Below are 13,087 nucleotides of genomic sequence, written 5' to 3' on the forward strand. Positions count from 1 at the left end.
ATGAGTTTTATATATTATGTACAATTAAAAATGTTCAATCAAATATTCACTTTAGTGTATGTACTACGTACATATATAGCTCAGCATGCCAGTTAAAAAGAAATTCGTTCCTTGTTACAATCTTATTTGTAATTTTGATAAAAAATCCTTTTCTTGTTACAATCTTATTTGTCATTTTGATGTTTTTCTAATAAACCAAATGATTGCTAATGCTTTCATAGAATAAAATAATGATCAAATTTGTTATCTTAAGAGATGATATTAGTGTGTACTGATATTCCAAAAAAATGCTGGTATATAATATTGCTTAGGGTGTTTGAAACATATATATGGTATGGTTTGCAAATAAGTATATTGAAAGCAGTTGTGAATTATGAGGCCTAATACAGCATACATTGTAAATATTCAAGACATTGAATATGGTTATAGATACATGAATAGTATTCTGAATATTTTTTTTATTTATTTTCCTTGTAAAATTTTGCTATACCAGTCCCCCTCATTTTGGGACCACCTTGACGTGGTGAGGGGGCTCTCGAACCTCAGGAATCTCTTCCCAGGTTCGACCCAAGAGTCCCAATATGACATTATATATTTTTCGAGTAAACTTATGTGACTTTTCCATTTTTGCCAAAATTTTTTAAAGCAAATAAATGAGAAAACATATCATGGCTTAACGTGGAGTTAAATCCGAAGCTAAATAGTGAGAACTGTGGTAGATCCATCATCTACCCGACAATGTTCGGACCTGTTTTTCAGGCGGAACTATTCTGTGGAGCTGGTCCACGGATTCCAGGGGGGGCCTGGTTCTAGGAATAGAACTCTCGGCATTCTATCCAGTTTGCCCATAATGTGATTAGGATGGGGATAATTGTATTAACATAATACTCTAAGTCCTAGCAAGCGGGTTCTGCTTACACTTGGGCCATACTAATCATGTTATGCCATCCCCTTTTGGGGTAGGGTAGGGATGCGGACATTTGGGAGGCCTTTCTCACTTGTGCCTTTGGCAGAAGATTTAACTTTGCGAAGGGCCAATGATATCTTTTCAAGATTTTTTTTTCTTTTCTTTTTTGTAAAAACTCAAAATTTATGAACTTTGAAATAAATGATTTGAGTACCCCTGGGCCCCATGATGGAAAAACTACAGCACAGTTGATGACCATTGGCACGTCACTCCCGAATTTCCTAGGTACTGCCAGAAGTAGTGAAAGTACTATAAAAGATACAAAGGATCACCCTGTTCCAAGTAAAGCAGCAGAGCCAGAAAACCAAATAGTGCATAAATAAAAAAGAAACAAACAAAAATAAATTGGTAAACTCCAATATCGTAACAATGGAACCATATATGATGAACAATAATTCTGAATTAGAGACAAATAATCCTCCCAGCAATACAGAAAAATATAAAAATCATAATAGACAATAGCAAACATACATAAAACAAGGACCAAAAAGAAACAAAATTACCGACTTAATCCCACATTGGTACATTTTGATGACCTCTTTGGACCAGATAATTGGTCCAAGATTTCTAGTCCTCAAAGTTGACAACAAAATCTCAGCAGCGATGCTAGAAAACAAATTACTTAACATATATCCAACACAAGACATGGAATGCAGACACATCAAGGACAATGAATGGCTTATCCAAGTAACCAATAAAAAGCAGTCCACTGCCTTTTTAAGTATAACAGAAATAAATAATATAAAGGTAATAATTACAAGCCACAAAACATTGAATTATGTACAGGGTACAGTCATCCTACCCAATAGCGAGCAGGGGCTTCCTTCAAAACAACTATTACTAGACTCCCTAAAATTGAGATATAACAATATCCACGATTTAGAAATATACTCTATTTCAAGTAGGAAAGATAAAAGTAAAAATATCAACATTGCCAAAATAAAATTTACAGGCCAAGACTTACCATTTAAAATAAAAATTCTTGGACAAAATAGAGAAGTTCGTCCTTTTGTTCCTAAACCACTACAATGTACACAGTGCTCAAGGTATGGACACATACAAAAGATGCCGTAATAAGGCTATATGTGCAGTCTGTGCATCAGATGACCATACCACTAATTGGAACGTAATCAATCAAAATGTATTAATTGTGGACTAGCCCATCACGCAAAATCTAAGGAGTGTTCATTTTACAAATAAATAACACAGAACTTCAGTTGTTAATAAATAGGACAGGAATGTCAGTCATGGGAAGCCAAGACTTTGAGCTAAAAGTAAGAGGCGTTAACAATCCATCCAAAACCCCCACCTTTTCAATGTGACTAAAAATCAAGACATCAAACAGCACAATGACAAACAAGATAGTTATAAACATGGAAACTGGATTTCATACTAATAATACTGAAACCCAAAATAAGAGTGATATTACAACAACCAATACCACCACTGACATAGATGATTCAGTTATCCATGGAAAAGAACTTCCAATAGAAGAAGAATTAAATAATGATGATAATCGAACTGGCAAAAAGAAAAGAATTCTAGAAAGAACCCCACCTAGGGGAAAAAAAGTAAATATTGAAAATTACAATCAATCCAGAGAAACTCCAACTACACCAGGAGAACATTTTAAAAAAAGATATTAAACTAACCTCATCACAAGTGGAAATACACAATTACCTCAATCTCAATCAAACAGCCAACATCTGGACAGTAAAGATCACTCTTTACAATTTCCATCAAATAATACTAATGAAAATCATACCATTAAACCAAACCAAAATATAACTATCACCCCCCAACCATCCACAAGACCCAAATATCCCATTAACAACAACAAAACAAATAACCCCTCAAACCAACAGTCCTTATCACTACAGAAAAGGAACAATAGAATTACAAAACCAGAAATTTCTAAAGCTAGACCAAAACTTCTGAACCAATAATTAACATTACCAAACATGCTTCATCTTGTGGTTGTAATGAATGCTTTGTAAGTACGTACATATAACCAAACTAACTACCAAGGAACCAGAGGGACACAGTACGAAATTGTATAGACAATTTGACCAAATTAAGGAGGTGCCCTTTAACACACCAACATGAGAACGAATTATGTTCTGAAATTCTTAAAATACAAAAGGAAATTATAAAATAAAAAATAGACTTATTAATATTCAACTATGAAAAACAAACTGCAGAATCTAATAACCAGCATACAAATGCAACGATTAAAAAACCACAAATAAATTCAAATGCATATAAACTACGAGATAAAGTAAAATCAGCAATCAATTTACAGAATTTAACACCAATTCCTCCCAATAATAGAATATAAAATCATTCAATGGAATATAAATGGTCTCTTAACCCGACTACGTCTGGGTGAATTACAAAGAATCATACAAGACCACAACCCAATGTGCATATGTCTACAACATATAGGAAGTAACCCTACAAATATCCAACACTATAAAATTGCCTGTTATTCACCAACTGACGGTGGAAAATTAGGCACAGCCATATACGTTCATAATAGCATTACATATGAACCTGTTGACATACCATCTATGCCATATCAAATAACATCAATTAAACTGTATATGCCTGATAAAAGTAAAATCACTATTTGTAATATATAACCAACCAAATTTCAATGCAAATTTCAGTGATTTTTCCGAACTTATTAGCAAAAGTATACAGGAACCACTACTTATAGTAGGAGATTTTAATGCACATAATCCATTATGGGATATTAATAACCCACTGACACATCCGGAATCAACATAGAGAATACTATAATGAAACACAACCTGTATTGTCTCAATGAAAGTGAAGTTCCAACATATTTTTCAATTACACACCTAACCTTTTCTTCAATTGACATTTCATTATGTTCAAATGATGTAGCGGAGAAATTTGAATGGAACGTCCTAGACGATTCATACACAAGTGGACCATTTCCCAATCATTCTGAACTACTTAAGTAATGTCAAAATATTGCCACCTACAAGATATAATATCCAAAAGCTAACTGGGATAAATATTTCCTATACACACGAAACATACCACCATTCCCACATAATGAAGATCACAATACTACATGTGAATCCTTCTCAAACTTCATAATAAATGCTGCAGATAAAAGTATTCCAAAAACCAAATCACATTCCACAAATCCCCTGTCCCATGGTGGAATCCAACATTAACAACATTAAGTAAAATAAAACATATATTGAGTCGCAATCTAAACAGACTCAAAACTCGCCTTAAATCACTCAACAAAATGCCCTATAGTATAAAACATATTTAAACAAAATAGTTATAACAAACATAACAATTAACCACATTAAACCACTATATAACAAATATACAGGCAAATTTAGAAAAACAGTAATAGCTGAAAAAATCGCATCATGGAAGGAATATGTCTCAAACATATCTTCAAATACATCCACAAGGGATGTCTGGCAAAAGATAAGGAAAATCAATGGAAAACATATAGACCTCCAAGAAGTGCAATACATTTAAATGGAAAAATATACCATGATACTTATGAAATATCAAACATAATTGGGAAACATTTTGAAAACATCATTGCTTACTCCAGCCTAGATACACATTTTCAAAATATCAGAAAACAAAAAGAAAATATAATACTCAATTTTGAAACTCTTGAAGACCTGGAATATAACTATATTTTTAACATGGATGAACTAGATAATGCCATCAACTCTTGTCATCCCTCTGCACCAGGATATGATAAAATATCATTTGAAATGATAGAAAAATTAGCTCCTATAGCTAATCATATTATTAAAATTTTACAATAGTATCTGGCTAAAACGTGTCTTTCCTGATAAATGGAAACATGCCATAATTATTCCAATAAACAAACCAGGAAAGGATGCAAGTAAATCCATCAAATTATAGACCGATATCTCTAACAAGTTGCCTATGCAAAATCTTAGAAAAAATGGTTAATGCACGATTAACGTATGTAATAACCAAAGAATCCATTTTAACACCAACACAATCTGGTTCAATAGCTGGCAGATCAACCCTAGATCCCTTAACACATTTAGAAGATCATATCAAAAAAGGCTTTGAACAAAAGAAATTAACAGTAGCTATATTTTTTTATATAAAAAAAGCATACGATACAACATGGAAACATAACATCATGCAAAAACTCCACTCCAAGGACTAAGAGGCCACTTACCAATATTTATTAAGAACTTCTTAACAAACAGACTTTTCAAGTAAGAGTAGAAAATTCCTACTCAATAACCTATAAACTGGAAGAGGTATCCCCCCCTCAAGGTAGTGTCTTGAGCTGTACATTGTTTGCTTTAGCAATCAATGTCATTACTATAAATTTACCAAGTGGTGTAAAAAACAGTTTAAATGTTGATGACTTTGTCATTTACTATACGAGTAGTAATTTGAGACATGCTCAGAGAGTTCTCAGTACTGCAATTTCAAATATATGTAGTTGGACAAATTCAGTTGGATTTAAATTTTCAACTGATAAAACAAAAGCAATCGTCTTCTACAAAGACAAAAGATGGATGAAAAACCAAACAATCAAACTGCATCTTTATAGCACTGAAATACAATTTTGTACAAAAATCAAGTATCTAGGAGTAATATTTGATCAACATTTAAATTGGAAAGAGCACATCAAATACATTAAAGCCAAGGGCATCAAAGCCCTTGCCATATTAAAAAAGTTACACACACTAATTGGGGAGCAAAGCGAGACATTTACTAATGATATATAAGGCAACAGTCTTATCCATAATAGATTACTGCTGTCCAATATATTCATCCGCCTCAGAATCTGCATTAAAATCTCTCGATGCAGTGCACCATGAAGGCGTGCGATTGTGCACAGGAGCTTTCCGATCGTCCCCAACAAACTCACTTTTGGTGGAGGCAGGTGTTTTGCCTTAAAACATCACCGTAATTTAATAACAATTACAAAGAGGTCTTCCAATGCAAGCGGGATCGTCTCCTGCAGCTTACTGCTTCCAAAACTAATCAAGTAACAGCAGTTAATAGTACTAGCTCTTTCCCAAAAAGAGATAGATACATAATGAACATACATAATATGGATCCAATTTTTCACCCACCAATGGAATTGCCACCACCATGGATTTTAAATCGAGTAAAGATATGTACCTCCCTGTCTTACCTACTCAAAAGCAAATGACAAGTACGGAAATGTACCGCCAACATGCTTTGAGCACATTAGAAGAAAGGGCGACAAATTTATGGTATATACAGACGGCTCCAAAAATAATGTTGGAGTAGGAGCATCTGCATATTCGAAAAATATGTTAATTAAAAAAAGCCTACTTCATATTATCAGTATTTACTGCTGAAGTCACAGCCATACAGATGGCTCTAGATATGATATCTGAGGCAAAGCAGTGTGTGTGTTATTTTCAGTGACTCACGTAGCGCTATAGATTGCAATAAGACAGTATAAACCAGGAAGCCAAATAGTACAGGAAATTCAAATAAAAATTCATCAACTCCTCCAATCAGGAATATCAATGGAAATATGTTGGATCCCAGCACACGTGGGAATAAAAGGAAAATGAATATGCAGACTCTGCTGCAAATTAGCCTGCACTATCCCTCCAACAATTTCATATGCCCCAGTGTCAGACTGGGTAAAATCTGTTAAAACATTGATTTACCAGGATTGAAAAGGAGAATGGGCCTCGGTGCCAACAACAAATAAACTTAAAAACATAAAAACTGAAGTCTATGCATGGAGGACATCCTCACAGGAGGAAAGATCAAAAGAGGTGATCCTAGCAAGGCTCCGTATAGGACACACAAGATTCTCACATGGTCACTTGATGTCAACACCACATGCTGACCCAGTGAAATGTAACAGATGTCAAACACCCATGACAGTGCAGCATTTGCTTGTTGAGTGCCCAAATTGGACCCAGCAAAGATCTATTTATCTGCGGAGTTCGGAAATGAAAAATATTCTTGCTGAAAGCAGGGATTTTTCAATTAATAAAATCATAAATTTTTTAAATAAAACGGGTTTCTCAAATAAAGTCTTTTTTTTTTTTCTCAGGATTGATCCCTGAGAACCAGCCCGTGAAGAGTCTACTTGAGACTCAGAGGTCTGGAAAAACTAACCCCTATTAATAATAATAACCAGTACATAGCAATAGTTTATCTGTGGGTAACTACACTACTTTCATAGCATTAAACCTATGCTGGTTGATTTAGAGTTGTCATCGTGATACATAGCATGTACTGTATTTACGATGAATGCAGAACCTGTAGCTGAATCCAGGGAAGAATTCAAGATGCATGTGTAGCGGAAAGTGAAGATGAGAAGGCCGCAGAAGTCCCATTATATTATTTGACATGGTTATCATGAGAATGCTTTATGCTGAAACTAGTGTCATACATTGACACACTTATATTGGAAAAGCAGGAAGATTACTGTGAGCTAGACTTTTAGAAATTATAATAATCGTATAGTGCATAAAGTGTAGATAATGTTGAAATGACATTTTAAATACTTTGGATAGGTAATAAAATCCATGAAGTTAGATAGTTAATGAAATTAGTCAAGTCTGTCCTGACAAACTACAAAGATAATTAATTTTTTAAACTAAGGAATAAAGAAAATTTATACAAGTTATATAAAAATAAAGGAAGAATAAAGTTAATTACATAGAAATTTATCCAAAATATGAAATATATATGCTAAACTTAAATTGCATGGTACTGATCGATGTTGAAGTTCAGAACTGAGAACATTACCAGGTAATTTTTATGAACTCGAGATAATCTATGAAGTATAATTTACCAGAAGGAACCAATGAAAAATCTCAGTATATTTATTACAGTAATGTAAATTTTGTAGGTACAATATGCCAAAAAGTGCCTCAGTGGCGTGGTTGGTATGGTGTTTGCTTCCCACCTCAGTGGTCGCGGGTTCGATTCTCGGCCATTCCATTGAGGAGTGAGAGATGTGTATTTCTGGTGATAGAAGTTCACTCTCGATGTGGTTCGGAAGTCACGTAAAGCCGTTGGTCCCGTTGCTGAATAACCACTGGTTCCATGCAACGTAAAAACACCATACAGACAAACAAACAATATGCCAAAATTTACTTCAAGTGAAAGAATGTGCCATCACTTGGTAAGAATTGTTTTCAGTCTTTTGTAGTGATAACATTTCCTGCCAACTTTGCCCAAGAAACTGGTAATGCAAGAGTTCCAATGCATAAAGAAAGATCTTGTTAGGTGTAATGTAACAAACTTAGCAAAAATATATCCTGCTAAAATAGATAAATTTTAAGGTGCTTCAGGGTGGAGATTCACACAAATGGTGGCAATTTGTAAATTCAGGATACTAGTCATCGGCTCCTCGTATTTAGGGTCTTTTGATAAGGAAAAGGCTAATTGGAGGGGTTGCTGTGGTAGTGTTTAACACTCGCCCTAGGTTTATACCGACACCTTTTATATAGGTAAGCGAGTCGGAGAGTTCTGACATGTCCAATTTAGCAGTTCTCTGGTATTATAGCAATATTTTACTAGAAATAGTGCTAAAGGAGACATATTTCACTGGGCGACACGGCTTCCTCGCCAGAAATAGATTTTTCCTACGTCAAATCCCTTTTATGTGTCACTTCTGATTAAGGATCAGCCATTTAAAATAGTGATTCACTGAGTGTATTACACACAGAATGTAGCCATTGTGAATATTTTAAATTTAGCTATGAGGTAACTTTAATTGCATTACATCTGTATCATCTTATGACTTTTAATAACAGCCATATTTTAAATAATATAAATGTTATTCAAGATGACTTTCATCTTTTCAGGTGTGTTTATACTCCAAAAGCGTGTGGCCACTTTAATCTGTTCTTCACCTGATTCCCTTCGTAACAGAAGCAAACTCATATTATGATCCCCAGTCAAATATGTTATCATTGTGTAGAGCAGGGGTTCTTAACCTTTTCATGACTCCAGACCCCCTTTGCTTAAGTCCACTGAAGTCCTATTTGTTTTAAGTATGAATAGCTAGGAATAGAATATACAAGGAAATCAAAAGCATTTATAGTTTTATATTAGTTATTTACAAAATGTTCCTATGCATACATTGACACATTAAAATAGAATATGTATATAGTACTACAGGTATCCAGAGATCAAGTCCCATACCCCCAGCATGTAGATCTCATACCCCTTAGGGGTATGGATACCCGCTGTTGAGAACCTCGGGTATAGAGGGAGTAATTCATATACTCCTGATAGTTCAAGGAAAATGATTTGATTAGATATATGGGCAGTCCCAGGGTTACAACAGAGGTTCAGTTCTGACACCGCATCTTAAGCCGAAAATTGTTGTTACTCGAAATATCATAGAAAATCTTCTTTTAAGAAAACTTACTTTTTATCCTCTGGGTGTCTTGAAAACAACATATAACCTGCATTTTTATTGGGTTTTTCTAAAAAAAAAAAAAAAAAAAAAAAAAAAAAAAATTTACTAATCTGCTATTTTTGGAGCGATGTTTACCCGTCGGACGGGCGTCATAAACCCAGAACATGTGTTGTAACCCAGGAAATAATTTTTGGCAAATATATTTGAAGAACGCAGTAAGCTCAGAAACATTGTAAGCCGAGCCCGTCATAACTCGTGGAATGCCTAATTTGAGGACCTTTTTAAAGATATTCTTGAAATTTAAAAATAAAAGAGTAATTTGGGAATTTTATTGTGTAGTTTAAGAATCTTTTTACAATTGAAATTTGATAAAAGGTTAATTCAGAAACTTAATTTACTTGATTACTTTGGGCAGAGGTGTAATTTAATATGGCATAATCAACAAGACCAGCAACGCAGCATTGTTCCGAGGACTGAGAAGATGCAATATTATCAGTGTTAATGCCTTGCTTTCTTTAAAGGAATTATTTTAACTAAAAATCTTGAAACATTTCAGGACTTAAGAATTTGTTCTTGGTATTGAATGGCCACTCCAGGTCATATGGCTCAAATTTCAGGCATTCATTGAAAGGAATTGTTCTCAGAAGAATATCAGAGGAAGATAAAGTCAGGGAAATTAGGCAGCTGAATTGGGACCCAATAAAAAGTAAGAAAAGGGAAAACAGCGCATCTGCCATCTGGAGGCCGAGCAGCTCCAAAGAATCTTAGTACCGCCCACAGTGCCATATTAGGAGTTTATAAAAAGTCTTATCTGTTTTGTTTATACTGGTTATAATTCAAATAACTTTTTTTTTTTTTTATTAGCATTCAGTACTCATGAATTCTTTGTTGTAGGCTAGCTGTATTAGAATTGTCATTTTGTGACAGTTTACGGTATTTAACATTAAAATTTATCAGTATTTCATGTGGTTAATAGCATGAGAGCTTTAATGGTTAGATAATGTAATAATCAATTCGGTGGTGGTGTAAATTGTCATAACAGTTACAATGGTCATCATTATCAATAGGGTATAAAATGAATAACGGCACCCCAATACTTAAAGAAGTTATTGTCTCAGAAATACCCTGTTGTTATATATTACAGAAAGTAAACAGAGGCCATTTACTTGCATGACCAGACAAAAAGTGAACAATGAGACGTAGGACAACAAGCTACAACATACATCCTACAGATATGAGACACGGTCGTACAGGGTACTAAAAGGAGAGAGATGAGATTAAATTCATTCAGTAATTTGGAAAATGTATCAAGAGTTGCTTACGTACAGAATCCAAGTAACGCAGGATGTATAAATATAGGACTATAAACTATAAATGCTTTTACAGGCAAAGGAAACTGTGATCTTGGGAATTGGGTGGGGGTTTGCAAAGGTCAAGATGGCCGGTGGTTATTATAGGCGAAGGAACTTGGGAGCGACGTCGCCTCGTCTGGAGAAGAGAATCCATGCCGGTTGTAAGTTTGTTTTGGAATTAAGTTTCTTTTACTGAAGTTTAATAAGGTGAACAAAGGACATCACTTATATTAAGCAAATGAAAGATTAGGGGGGGGGGGGGGGGGGGGAATGGTTATGGTCATAAAAAATGAAGAAGACATCCTGAAAAGATGGAGAGTATTTCGAACAACTGCTAAATGAAGAAAATGAGACTTGTGAGAGAGGATGGACAAGTAAACATGGGAATGGTAATGGGGATATCTAGGGATGAAGTGATACGAACTTTAAAAAGAATGAAGAGTGGGAAGGCAACAGGACCTGACTTAATCCCAGTCGAAGTTTGGAAAGCCTTAGGAGAGGAAGGGGTAGACATCTTGTATGATCTGATGGTAAAAATATTCGAACAGGAAAAGATACCAGAAGAATGGCGGGAAAGCATATTGATACCTATATTTAAAGGTAAAGGTGGTGTCTAGGAATGCAGTAATTATAGAGGTAGAAAACTAATGTCTCACACGTTGAAGGTTTTGGAAAGAATAACAGATAGCAGGCTGAGAGAGGAAGTGAGAAGAGAGAAGGAACAGTTAGGATTTATGAAGGGAAGCGGCACAACGGATGGAATATTTTGCATAAGGTAGCTGATGGAGAAATTCAGAGAAAACCCAGGAGATAGTCCCGCAGCCCGGACCATTGAGATACAACGAACGAGATACCGACTGTAACCCCTACTGGTATTTAGGAGTAGACTTGTAAACTGAAACTGACCGTCTGCCGAAAATATATGGCTGGCTTACTTAACAAGCACCACTAATTGCTCGTTAGATTTTGGGTCTAGATCCAATATATGAGATACCAGATGAAACTAATATATAATATATCTGCAGACTCTACTGATTATAGAATGACCAGTGACAGACATTTTGAAGGGTGGGTTCCCCCTGACAGACGCACTGAAAAGTGGGGGTTAATTGGATCTCGATCCAACTTAGGAGATACCGAGTAAAATTTACACTACAATAGCACTGCACATCCTAGAATACTGCGGTGGTGATGACAGACGTTTTAGTGGGTAGTTACCCCCTGACAGACACCCCACAACGAGTGGGGGGAAGGGGGGAGACAGGATCTGCATCCAACATTGGAGATACCAAGTAAAATTTGTACTACAATAGCACTGCACATCCTAGAATGCTGTGATGGTAATACCAGACATTTTAGTGGGTGGTTTCCCCATGACAGACACACCCTAACAGGTGGGCGGGGGAAGGGCAAGCCCTGATAATGAATGTCTAGATTAGTATAGTAGGCAACTATTGACCTGTATTATACATTATCGTGATATATTTAATAAATATTTTTATCCTTTCTATATCCTTTGTATTTATCTAACAGTTTCCCAACCTTTGGCACTTTGAGGAACCCCTGAGATAATTTTCCTCATCCCAAGGAACCCCAATACATACACACACACACACACACACATATATATATATATATATATATATATATATATATATATATCTATATATATATGTGTGTGTGTGTGTGTGTGTGTGTGTGTGCGTATTGGGGTTCCTTGGGATGAGGAAAATTGTCTCAGGGTATATATATATATATATATATATGTGTGTGTGTGTGTGTGTGTGTGTGTGTGTGTGTGTGTGTGTACTGGGGTGAGGAAAATTGTCCCAGGGGTTCCTGAAGAAAGCCTGTGTTTGGTAAGCCAGGAGAAGTGTGAGTCCAGTGCAGGGGATGTAACATGTGGGAGCATGAAGACTATGACGAGGATTTATTTCACACCTGCCACAATTACAACTAGATAATGATCTGAAGTAATACTAATGCCTTATATTTTGTATTTTGGAAATTCAGAGGGTATTTTTGCTATTTTATTTAAATGCAATGCAGTAATTTTCTTTTAATTATCAATGTGCCAACTTACCCCATAATGTGTGACAACTTACCCCGTGGGGCAAGTTGGCACGAAAAGTAATTTTTTCTAAAGCTTATTGTTATCTTATGTTGAAAGGAAACAACAATTATTTTGCTCTATGATAGACGAATGTTAATATTTTTCAATGGTGGTAAGAATTTTGCAAAAATGTTTGTTTTACGAGATGAAAATTAATGTAGCGGTGGTTGGAAGACTGGCACTATAAAGTAGTATATAAGTTCTTATCATTATTAGAGTTATTGCTG

Source organism: Macrobrachium nipponense, chromosome 9, assembly GCF_015104395.2.
Source record: "Macrobrachium nipponense isolate FS-2020 chromosome 9, ASM1510439v2, whole genome shotgun sequence".
Classification (NCBI taxonomy): Eukaryota; Metazoa; Arthropoda; class Malacostraca; order Decapoda; family Palaemonidae; genus Macrobrachium; species Macrobrachium nipponense.